The sequence below is a fragment of the Oryx dammah genome, unplaced genomic scaffold (assembly GCF_014754425.2).
Source record: "Oryx dammah isolate SB20612 unplaced genomic scaffold, SCBI_Odam_1.1 HiC_scaffold_16, whole genome shotgun sequence".
Classification (NCBI taxonomy): Eukaryota; Metazoa; Chordata; class Mammalia; order Artiodactyla; family Bovidae; genus Oryx; species Oryx dammah.
This window is the reverse complement of record NW_024070200.1, coordinates 32499944-32513539: the sequence shown is the minus strand read 5'-3', so window position 1 is coordinate 32513539 and position 13596 is coordinate 32499944. Positions and strand designations below refer to the sequence as shown.

General features: G+C 35.0%; 1 protein-coding gene across 3 annotated transcripts in view; it reads right to left on the bottom strand.

Moving 5' to 3' along the window:
• Positions 1 to 13596, bottom strand: part of NOVA1 (NOVA alternative splicing regulator 1) — a 176662-nt gene that overhangs the window by 140068 nt on the left and 22998 nt on the right. The window lies entirely within an intron of this gene.

Sequence of the window (13596 nt, the reverse complement as noted above, 5' to 3'; positions counted from 1 at the left end):
GAAAAGTCAAAGTCTACAATTACACACATAAGCTAATACTCAACCAAATGTGAGGATAGGATGAAGATATTTTCAAGTAAGCAAACTTTTATGACCTCTTTATCAGGAAGCATCTGAAAATATACCTCTATAAAATAAAGGAGGAAAAAGGGGAAGGAAAGGGTGGGATTCAGGATATAAAGGATCTAACACAGAACAGCCAGGGGAAGTCCCAACATGTCCTCTAGGCACTGGGTGTAGCAAGCAACCAATCTGGATTGTAGAACAGATCATGATGGAAAGGTTTCCCCAAATAAAAGCAAATTTGATACAGAGTCTGAAACCATGTTTGAGCACTCAAAATACAGTAGTACACAAAAAGTGAGCAAATAAAAATAAGGTTATTATTAACTCTCCCCCAAAAGAAAAAGTTATAGGAGAAAGGAAACAATCATAATACATCACTTTGCTCAGAAAGAAACAATATTTAGTGATTTAATGCAACATACTTATTGGATAACTATGTTGAGAAAACAGAGTAATTACTGTATAAGCACAATGAAACAATGAGATGATAATATAAGAATAGTAAATTCCCAATTAATAACAGGAAGTATTAAGTTGATAAGAAAAACTGATAAATCAATAAAGAACAGCTTAAAAGTGTTATTTAAAAACATGGAAACACCACGAGGAACAGCTCCAAGAATGCAAAGTGACTGCCTCTGCACACTACTGTGGAAGATGGTAAGCTTGCAACAGGGAGGTGTTTTACTTAGCTTCAAGGCTTCTAATACTATGTTTTTTTAAACTCTGTATGTATATTATTTAAGTTATAAGAATCAATTTAAGAAAGTAAATAAATTCATTTATAACTTATAATGCAAAATAACACAATGATATATAAAACAGTAATAGACTAACATCAACTTCCAAATTTTAACATAGTAATATCTCAATTACCCAACACCAGCATAGTTTCATATAAGAAAATCTGGAGATGAAGTTTATACCTTCGAGTAATAAAACTTTCCTTTCTCATTATTAAAAGATTTTTTAACTTACCACATATTCTTGACTTAGTACTATTCCTTAACCTTTTGATAATTATGTTGTTATTATTATAGATATTCATTATCATATTCACATTAGGACCTCTGGGGTATACAGACTGTTCTCTATATTATGTTAAATGGCCCTGGATCTGTTTGTCTTTATAATCTTAAAAGAGTAAAAAAAAAAGAAAGATCTGGTTTACTAAGGATTCTAGTTAATAAAACTGATCAGAACTATAGAATGCAAGAATAAAATTAATATAAAAATAGCAAACACATGGTGCTTACTATGTATCACTATTCTAAGCACTTTTTATATACATTTCAACTCTGTAAGGTAGGAGCTATTAATTTCCCCATTTTACAGATGAGAAAACAAAGGCACAGAGAGGCAGAAAGGGTTGGATTGGATTAGTAAGTGACTTGATTGGATTAGTAAGACTTGATTGGATTAGTAAGTGACTAAATTAAGATTTTGAAGACAGGCAATTTGACTCCAGAGCCTGTCATTTTTTTTTTTTAACTTCAAAATCTTTGCTTATTTTTTTTTTATTTGAAGGATAATTGCTTTACAGAATTTTGTTGTTTTCTGCCAAGTATCAACATGAATCAGCCATAGGTATACGTATGCTCCCTCCCTCTAGAACCTCCCTCCCTATCCCACCCTACTGTTAACAGACTCCCCAGAGTCTGTTATTTTTACTGCTATGTGCTACTACTGAACACAATATATTGTCTGATAATTTGGAAAACACTTTAGAATTCTGCAGGATCTAAAAACTACAATTATTAATGCATTAGAAATGTATGCAAATGCACTCAAAATTAACAAAAGGCTAGACATCAAAAGATACCTTATAAATTTCAAAATAAAAAGCTCTCCCACAAAAAATACAAATTGGTGAAACAACATATAAAGCTCATGTCAATTAAGTATTTTCATGCACAGTTTGGCATAGTTCTGTTTTTCCTCTAAACATGGTACCACTATCATATCTGCTAATTTACGAAGTCAATTAAATATAAGCACTATAATACAGAGGAACAAGTTAAACACCTTTTAAATGAATCACTATATGAAAAGCTTATTAACTTTATGGACCCCAAAACAATATTATATTGCATCGATTCTAAGACACATGTTCCTCCACACTTTTTTTCTCCCTTGGTACAGAAAGTGACAGCGTTATCTTATAAACTGTGGTACTCCAGGATTAATGGAATATGGTAACAGTTTCACTGCATTTACAGTGTATCAAGCACTATTTCACTTGCTTTATACATTATTTACTAATTTAGTCCTAACAATTCAGTGAAGTAGGTACTATTACTATTCCTATTTTACAAGAGAAAACTCTTGAAACTGATTAAATAAATTGCAGGAACTAATATGAGTGAAAAGTGAGGATTCCAACTTCAGCATGAAGTCTAGATCCAGAGATGCAGCTCTTAAATATTATACAGGACAGATACATCACTATACAATCTGTCCCTTTCTCTGAGACCTGCTAACTCCTTGTTGTTGTTGTTTTTTTCTTTTCTGAAGCTGCAACTGCTTTTAACTAGAACACTTTCTGTAAACAAAACCTACTGCTTCTTTGGTTGTATAAGAATAGAGAATAAAATTAAAAGTAGAGCTACTTGGTTGCCAGTGAATAAGCAGCATAAATGGGACAATTAGTCAGCATTCATTCTTCAATTCCCTGCTCAGCTGCTTCTCACCCCTTCTCTTGTAAACCCTTGGGATATAGAACCTCAAAATACTTTCAGTTCTGATAAAAGATGTTTAAGCCGTGAATTGGCACATATGTGATATGGAATAATTCTTCCCTAAAAACAGAGAAGCAAAGGTTCCCACTACATAGACAATTTCAAATTCATGCCTAAAGAAATTATGCACAATGAAACTTTAATGAAGAAATGTTAAACAATTTTCTACAATTACCTTTAGTAATAATTTCTTATGTGAATCTAAGTCATTCTTCTTTGGTAAATAAGGAGAACCTCAAATACCACTAAATAAGGTGAAAGTCAAGAACACATTGGTTAAATAATTTCATAATCACACTTTGTTTTGCACTGAAACACCATTGAGGGCTTAATCTCTATATTGTATGATTAGTCTGTATTTTACACACACTATCACTGATGATAGCCCCCTGAGATATAGGTATTATATTCATGTTTATAATGAAAAACTGTTAAAAAGAGAGATCCTACTATGATACATAAACCATACGGTAAAGGACTTTTAATTATAAAAATATGTCTAGCAGGTATATCTGATTTAGTGTTTTTATGAGATAAAAATGTTAAATCTTTTGTATATAAATAATGTATGTCAATTATGGGCTTCCCTGATGGCTCAGACAAGAAAGAATCCACCTGGAATGTAGGAGACCTGGGTTTGATTCCTGGGTTGGGAAGATCTTCTGGAGGAAGGCATGGCAAGCCACTCCAGTATTCTTGCCTGGAGAATCCCCATGGACAGAGGAGCCTGATGGGTTACAGTCCACGGGGTCGTAAAGAGTAGGACACGACTGAGTGACTAAGCACAGCACACAATCAGTTATACCTCAACAAAAAACTACATTACTGTGCAATTTGTATTTATGTAAGATGAATTAAGTCCTTTTGGAAAAAGTTATTTAAAGTCATAATATGACATAATGTCTTTAAAAAGCTTCACAATGAAATTTGCTTGAAGATGCCTACATGACATGAAATATTTAAGCTGATTTAAGGCAGACTGGACTGTGTTTTTTTCACAACAGTATTTTTTTTTACTTAAACCTTTAGGTAGTGTACCTGAGTTTCATCAATAAATAGAACACTGGAAAACTTTCTAAAATGTACCACACATATCCCTAACTTCTTAAAATGTAATGAGTACAATTTAAACATTTTTTAATGACTAGTGTCAACACGGTGGGCATCAGTAATTATACTATGTGGCAAGGCAGCTGAAGGTGTAGATACATATGAGCATGCACCTGAAGAAATAAAACTTAAGAGCTACGGAAATCTATGGAAGTTTGGAAATTTTGTTAAAGAAGTCCATGATGATTAAATTAACTTTTATTATCTTTGTCTTAGGCTTCCCAGGTGGCTTGGTGGTTAAAAAAAAAAAAAAAAAAAAATCTGCCTGCCAGGGCAGGAGACACAAGAGACGCAAGTTCGATCACTGGATCGGGAAGATCCCCTGGAGAAGAAAATGGTAACTCACTGCAGTATTCTTGCCTGGAAATTCCACAACAGAGGAGTCTGGTAGGCTACAGTCCATGGGGTCACAAAGAGTCAGACATGACTGAGCATGAACACATATGTCCCTCTGTCTTAAAAAACCACAATAGCTGTTTGACTTTTGTTCTCCACCTAAAGTCACTGTATCTAGACTCGTGCTCTTTTCTAAAGACAAAATGTTATCCTTTTTAATATCTAGGTAGCTATCTGACTCCTTCTCTATCGTCAAACTAGCAAAACTATTCTATGACTGATGGTTTTTTGTTTTTACTATTTTACATTGCTGCCTTTTCTTAAGGAGCTTTCCTACCCTTGAAGATTACAAAAACAATCTATTTCTTCATTAATTTCCTTCTGTTCTATTGTACCTGCTGTTATTGTAGCAGAATAGTGCTTCCATGCCTGCTTCCAAAGTCCACCACTCTCTTTTCTGACTTTTCCCCTTCTTGTCTATCTAGTCCCTTATTATTTCTTGACTCCCATGTATATAAGACCAAAAATTCAGTGTGACATGAGGCCAGGAAAGGGTAAGAGATTGGATAGACAAGAAAGAAAAAAAAAGTAGACCATGGCTCCTAAACATTTCTATAACCTAGCATTGAGCACAGTTTCACAGTAAGGACCAAATACTGTGTGGAACTGAACTACACAGTATGAGCAAATCATCAACAAATGAGATGTACTTGAAACCAGAGCCACTATATTCTCTCATTTACTGGAAATTTTAAAAATTTCCTTTTAATTTTCTTTAAACCTTGATTGTTGTGAAAAAATGTGAACAGAAGGAAAAAAGAGCATGAGAATGTAAGCGAAGGTAAAGTCCTTTAAAAGACACTAAAAAATGGGCTTTCATAAAGAGAGAAATACAATAACTGAGAATAATTATTTATGATAGTTCTAAGGGAATTTAAATGAGAAGAAATGAAAACGTGATCAAATTTTTCAGAAAGACAGAAAAAAATGTTCCATGGTGAGAAAAGACACAAACAAAAGTATAATTTGGAAAATAAAACTATATGAATTACATAAATGATGAAATACTCTTTCGGGGTTATTGTAAAATAAAAGACTAAGAATGCCATTACTAAGGCATAACAAAGGTATGCCTTAGTATACCTTTGTATACTAAGGTATAATAAAACACCTTAACAAAATCTTCAAAACAATTAAAAGAATTTAAGCAGCCACTTAAGGTTACTTAGAGATATGGTATATAACAACATCTACACTTTCTAAGAAAGTATCATATCTACTTTGATGGCTGTTACCATAGCTATTTTACATTATCACAAGCTGCAAATTCCAAGTCTAATTCACTGTCACCAATATAACATTTACTGTTAAAAATCAGCTATATGCATAGTGCTACAGACATATACTTTCCAGTCTGGCCCAATGGTTACAATCAAGTACCAAGGGAAAGCGATTTAACTTTTTTGTGCTTTGGTGTTGTGTTTCTAAAAAGAGATCCTCCTTATTAAGTTATTGGGCAGACTCAATAATATATACATAGTGTAGTGAACATGGCCTTGCAAATAGTAAATGCCTAATTAAAGTTATTACCATCATATGCTATACTGTTACCCTCATCTTTATTGTCTCATGCATGCTCAGTTACATCCAACTCTTTGCAACCCCATGAACTGTAGCCCACCAGGCTCCTCTCTGTTCATGGACTCTTCCAGGCAAGAATACGACAGCAGGCTGTCATTTCCTACTCCAGGGGATCTTCCTAACCTAGGGATCAAACCCGTGTCTCTTGCATTTCCTGCACTGGCAGGTGGATTCTTTACCACTGTGCCACCTGGGAAGCCCACCTCTTATCTTAGGTAATAAGGAAATTAATCCCATAATACAACCAAGGCTATGGCAGAAAAAATCATAATACTGAAAATAAAATAAGAAGTGCTGAGAAACAGGACTTCTTTCTTCCTTCTTGCTATTTCTTACTGACACTGGCAATTTCTGTCATCAACAAAAATTATGAGAAAACAGAAGTCGTCATAATATGAGAAGCATGACTTAGTATGTTAGAGCAAAGCAAAAAGAATAAATATATACTTTAAAAATCTTCCCAAAGAGACCAATCTTAGAAAAATATTTTCTTTTTCTTTTCCCTTTCCAAAAACAAGAACCTGGGGATATATTTGCAACAGCACTTAGAAGTACCTCTCTAATAGGATGAGCTCAATAAATATCTGTAAAATGAAAAAAAAAAAATCAATCCATTTCATTACCTATAAAAGCACTTGCTTTCAATTCAATTCATTTTTCCTCAATGAACGTCTTCACAAAAAGATGCCACGTTACAATCCCCAAACCAATACATTATGGTCTATATATTTTTAGTTTGAATTTTAAAATATTATTTAGATATAAAATACATTAAAACCAATTTTGAAAGTAATTTATGAAGACTGCTTTCAGAAAACTTTAAGTATAGTTTCTCTCATTTGTCCTGTCCCTAGACATTTATATGTCTTACTTAATTTATATAGTTTGGTAGTGGTCAGAGTAACCCAATTTGAGAACTGTTAATAAGATCACTTCAGTTTTGTTTGGCTATTCTATACCTGCTTCATTTCCACTCTTCTGTTTCATTTACTTTTCATTTGCTCAAATATATTAAATCTGATGTAGTTATCTCAAAATGGAAAACATTTCATAACATTTTGAAGGGTTTTTTCCATGTGCAAGATGAACTAGTTGTGCTTTTAATAGTTTTCCATTTGGTAATCAATAAAGTTCTCTGTACCTCTATATCATTATGAAGTAAAGCATAACAAATATTATGTTTATTGCTGCCTGTATCTGAAACACCCAAAGTGTTTTAATATTCAAATAGCTATGAAAAGAAGAGAAGCGAAAAGCAAAGGAGAACAGGAAAGATATAAGCATCTGAATGCAGAGTTCCAAAGAATAGCAAGAAGAGATAAGAAAGCCTTCCTCAGCGATCAATGCAAAGAAATAGAGGAAAACAACAGAATGGAAAAGACTAGAGATCTCTTCAAGAAAATTAGAGATACCAAGGGAATATTTCATGCAAACATGGGCTCGATTAAGGACAGAAATGGTAGGGACCTAACAGAAGCAGAAGATATTAAGAAGAGGTGGCAAGAATACACAGAAGAACTGTACAAAAAAGATCTTCACGACCCAGATAATCACTATGGTGTGATTACTCATCTAGAGCCAGACATCTTGGAATGTGAAGTCAAGTGGGCCTTAGAAATCATCACTACGAACAAAGCTAGTGGAGGTGATGGAATTCCAGTTAGGCTATTTCAAATTCTGAAAGATGATGCTGTGAAAGTGCTGCACTCAATATGTCAGCAAATTTGGAAAACTCAGGCCACAGGACTGGAAAAGCTCAGTTTTCATTCCAATTCCAAAGAAAGTCAAGGCCAAAGAATGCTCAAACTACCGCACAATTGCACTCATCTCACATGTTAGTAAAGTAATTCTCAAAATTCTCCAAGCCAGGCTTCAGCAAGACGTGAACCATGAACTTCCTGATGTTCAAGCTGGTTTTAGAAAAGGCAGAGGAACCAGAGATCAAATTGCCAACATCCTCTGGATCATCGAAAAAGCAAGAGAGTTTCAGAAAAAAACATCTATTTCTGTTTTATTGACTATGCCAAAGCCTTTGACTGTGTGGATCACAATAAACTGAGGAAAATTCTGAAAGAGATGGGAGTACCAGACCACCTGACCTGCCTCTTCAGAAACCTGTATGCAGGTCAGGAAGCAACAGTTAGAACTGGATATGGAACAACAGACTGGTTCCAAATAGGAAAAAGAGTACGTCAAGACTGTATATTGTCACCCTGCTTATTTAACTTCTATGCAGAGTACATCATGAGAAATGCTGGACTGGAAGAAGCACAAGCTGGAATCAAGATTTCCGGGAGAAATATCAATCACCTCAGATATGCAGATGACACCACCCTTATGGCAGAAAGTGAAGAGGAACTAAAAAGCCTCTTGATGAAAGTGAAAGAGGAGAGCGAAAAAGTTGGCTTAAAGCTCAACATTCTGAAAACGAAGATCACGGCATCTGGTCCCATCACTTCATGGGAAATAGATGGGGAAACAGTGGAAACAGTGTCAGATTTTATTTTTTTGAGCTCCAAAATCACTGCAGATGGTGACTGCAGCCATGAAATTAAAAGATGGTTACTCCTTGAAAGGAAAGTTATGACCAACCTAGATAGCATATTCAAAAGCAGAGATATTACTTTGCCAACAAAGGTCCATCTAGTCGAGGCTACTGTTTTTCCAGTAGTCATGTATGATGTGAGAGTTAGACTGTGAAGAAAGCTGAGTGCCGAAGAATTGATACTTCTGAACTGTGGTGTTGGAGAAGACTCTTGAGAGTCACTTGGAATGCAAGGAGATCCAACCAGTCCATCCTAAAGGAGATCAGTCCTGGGTGTTCTTTGGAAGGAATGATGCTAAAGCTGAAACTCCAGTACTTTGGCCACCTCATGCGAAGAGTTGACTCACTGGAAAAGACTCTGATGCTGGGAGGGATTGGGGGCAGGAGGAGAAGGGGACGACAGAGGATGAGATGGCTGGATGGCATCACCGACTCGATGGATGTGAGTTTGCGTGAATTCCAGGAGTTGGTGATGGACAGGGAGGCCTGGTGTGCTGCGATTCATGGGGTCGCAAAGCGTCAGACACGACTGAGCGACTGACCTGAACTGAACTGAATCCGTCTCAACTCAAAATACTGATCAGATGGCTAAAGGAGAAGTCAAGGAAAAATTGCAGTAAAGAAGGAACTTTTGGGATTTGAAAACAATAGGGTGATAATATCAAGGTAACAGAAAGATTTAGGGAAAACAGAAATAGTACTGTATTTTTAGAAAATCACCTTGGCACTTGCTACCTGTTTTGACCCTATTGCTGTTTAGTATTTACAATGTAGTAACTGTTATTACATCTTCTTTCTCAAAAGTCCTTGTAGGCAATAATTCAGGATTCCATTTCTTTATATCTACTACTATTAATCAACAAAATAAGTATTATTTACAGCAAGTATTTGTAGATGAAGAATCTGAACCCACATGGAGGCAGTGCTGTACAGTGCAGAGTACAGACTCCAGAGTCAAAACCAGTCTTCTGCAACTACCAGCTACATGGTTTTGGTCAGGTCACCTCACTTCTGAAACAGTTATCCCTCCCCAAAACATAAATATTCTGATTAAATGTTTATGTGCATAGAATTTTCCAGGCAAGAATAATGGAGTAGGTAGCCATTCCCTTCTCCAGGGGATCTTCCCAAACCAAGGATCAAACCCAGGACTGTTGTACTGCAGTCACATTCTTTACCATCTGAGTCACCAGAGAAGCTCTGATTAAACGGGGAGCAGCAAATGTGCCTTAGCCTAATTATATCATGCATTTGTGGGCAGGTTATTAAATCATATTTCTTAACAACAAACCAGACAATTAATGTATTAACAAAGGCAGAGAATTGGGCAAGAGTGATTTATCTGAATGTTAAAAAACACTTCCAATGTAATTTTTAAAAATATCATGTTCCCTGTCATCTTATTTGCCTTCTTTGATTTATCTAGAAGGTTCTGTTTATCAAGGAAATCAACTGAACAAGCCTCAGATCTAGACATACAAACTATCAAAAACTTCAAAGTAGCAAAACTGAAGATGTAAAAATTGCCCATTATTGACAAATATTAATAATTATCACACCTAATTTCATCTGTAGTAAACTTAAGAGTATAGCCTAAAGCAATTTTCTAAGTGAAAAGAATTAATCTCAGATTGTTCTAACCTTAACTTCTTCCTCAGTAAACTATTTCTTCATGTTGATCTTTCCTTATGGTATCATAAATGAAACAAGCCTAGATAATTCTGAATTTGTGATTTAATATACACTTAAATAAGAATCCAATGTTTTTGCTACTTAATGATGACTCTATACCTTCCATTCCTGGTTTTTAAAAGAATGTCCAGAAATCAATGTCAGAAAGAATAACAGAATGAAACCATTTTCTCCTTCATTCAAATAAAGATATAAATTTTTATATAATTTTTAAAAATTGAATTAACAAAAGTAGTCCATCCTCAATCCCTGTGGCTACATCACTGAGATTCTATCACTGGCAAAACTGACATTGTCAAGATGAACCTCTCATTAAAACAGATTAAAAAACAAGGGCTATCAATTATGTATGCAATACATTTGTGTTATACATAACACATATATAATACATATGTGCATAGACTTAAAACCAACAGACAGAAGTTCCAGAGACATTTTGTTCCTAAAACAATGCATAAAGATAAACTACTCTATATGTCTATCATCTCCTGAATCACCACTTTCAATTGTTCAGGAAGCACTGTTATTATACAGTAATGTGCTAAAACAGAATCTTGTATGTTTTATATAATACTATGAGGATATTTCATCTTTTAAAGTATTCCAAACCAGTCTTTATTAAGTTCAATGTATTATAATTTATATTCTCCTTTGTTTAATTGTCCCAAATTCTATGAACCGTTTCTTTTCAAAGCTTATAAATATGTCTAACAAAATTATTTTTGCTGGCTTAATCTGCTATACCCATATATGCAAAACTGGATGAGTTCCAAAGTTTGTTCTCTCTCTTCCTCTGTATCAACCTACAGACTCAACTTACAGACTGTCTTTTGGGAGTACTCCTCCTTTGTGTTACTACAATAAAAGAGATGATCTCTATACTCTGAGGGTACTGAACAAGAAGGGACTGCCTTCACACTCCTGGCTGAGATGAATTCTTAGATATCATACTATGCCCAAGTGGCTAGAACACAGAGGGCCCAGAAGAGAGTTCACTAAGGATATCTTATCACCGCAGGTGAACTGTGCAATAGGAGACTCCAGGAGAGCCCTTTACAGATTCAAAACATGTGCTCCATGAAGAAGTTACCATTCGGACACCTGCCACAAAGAACAAGGCATCAATAGCCAGTCAGTATAAACCACAGAGGTAGCAAAAAATCAACGGACTACTGCAATCATAAGCCTTGTGAAGTTAAAGTTTTGCCCATTTCTTTCCAACTAAACCCTAATCTAAACATGCCAAAACCAGAAATGGGGGAGGGGAGTGGTATCTCAGAATCAATCTATGGCTCTACTGAAGTCTAAAGAGAGAAAGACAGAATGAGAAATAACAGACCTTACCAACTTTGAGTTCCTAGGGCCAAAGTCTGACTAGTACTAGGGCAGAAGAAGAAATTTAAGTCAGATATGAGATTCAAATTTCATATTACACTAACTTAGAGGTTTTTTTTTTTTTAATGACCAAAGAAGATTGGGATGTTAGGAAATATTCCAGTTAAGGTCTTCTACAACCCCAGTAGAATCTATACACACCATGGTTGCAGATTAAACAGCTTATCATGCAGAAAAACAGCAAGAACATAAAGAGGAAGACTAATTCAAGATACAATTCATGGGTACAACAGACTGAGAATGGCAACAATTAGAGAAAGAGGACGAGGAAAATAAAAAGGAGAAGAAAATCAGTGATGATTAATTTTTTTTTTTTTTTTTAGTTTAGGTAAATTGAAAATCACTAGTACCAGTAACTGAAACAGAAAGCAAGAAGGTAGAGTTAGGAATTATGAAAATAAACAGGTTGTGATATTGACTTCTTCTTCCACTCACCTGTTCATAAATGCAAATGTTATATATTGTAAACCTACCATGTAAAAGACCTTATTAGGATACACTGTCATAGAGCTAGTAGCCTACAGTGTTAGACAAAATTTGCAATTGGAATAAGCATGAGAAGTATGGAATGCTTCCTCAAGTACAAAAAAAGGTTACCATAACTAGATTTAAATAGTCAGAAAAGATTTCCTAAATCATGAAATATATGTTGAAACCTTAATGATAGATGGGAATGGTGAGAGGGTGTGTGTGTGTGTGTGTGTGTGTGCGCGCGCACGTGTGTGTGTGTATGTATTCAGGAAAGTTTAATGTAGAAAGACAGCCGAATATCTCTAGAAAGAGAACCAAATATCTCTAGAAAGAGAACAGGCCTTACATAAATCACATAAATAAACTTGTACTTTTAAGGCAAGATAATTTATATAAAGATTTTTAATAAGGTTTAAATAATCAGATTTGTTTTGAAATACATGAAACATATCTATGATAAGATGCACACAAATAAAATTTCATAACAGTTTTGAGTTGTACATAAGGACTTAGGAATGATCTGAAGAAAGGTAATAACTCAGGGGAAACTATAGGGGCAAGAAAGAATTACTACTACATTTAAGGAGTGATTAAAAAAGAGAGAAAAATCAAAAAAATGCTTGAGAAAATACAGTTACACAGATAATAAGAGAGGATCTTATGATGTCACGAATGTCAAAGGAAGGAAAGTACCAAAAGAAGAGAGTGGTTATCAACATGGAATGCTACAGTAAAGTAAGAAGGAAGTGATGACCATATGACTGAAAAGTTAGTTCAGTGAATTAAGGAGCTAAGAGGATATCAATCAACTTTAAGGGAGTTGGATAACTTCAAGAGTAGCAAAATGTGGAAAAATAGAAAATAAAGTGTACAGATTATCCTCTCAAGAAACGGGATGGTTATGGAAAGCAGAGAGAGGCAGAAACCATAAGGTTATTATCATTACCAAAGAAAAGATTCAGTCTCTTGTAATTTAAGATAAATAAGAATTTCTAAAGCAAGGAGAAACTACTGAAAAAATTAAAAGATTGGAAAAACAGATGATAAAACAAGAGTCTTAAAAAGGAAAAAAGAAACAAGATAAATGATAGCCTCAAAAGAGGAAGAGGAAATTCCCTCTCTAGAGATTTAGGCAATGGCTCAGAGGGTAAAGCGTCTGTCTGCAATGCAGGAGACCCGGGTTCGATCCCTGGGTTGGGAAGATCCCCCCTGGAGAAGGAAATGGCAACCCACTCCAGTTCTATTGCCTGGAAAATCCCATGGATGGAGGAGCCTGGTAGGCTATACTCCATGGGGTCGCAAAGGGTTGGACATGACTGAGCGATTTCACTTTTCACTTTCAAAGTTGAAATTACAGAATAATCTGAAGTATGAAAGAAGCTGATAGAGGTCATTGAATAAGATCTAAGTAAACTAGGAAGCACGTTCACTTAAGAAAGTATGAAGGTATTGGGGTGAGTTTCTAGGCTGACAATGACAAAAAAAAGTTAAAAAAGTAGGCACAGGATAAAAAACTAAATAGAGATAAACCAAAGGATAATAACAAAAAGAGCTGGTTCAATTGGAAATATATGTTAAACTGAGTAGCAAAATCAGCTGGCC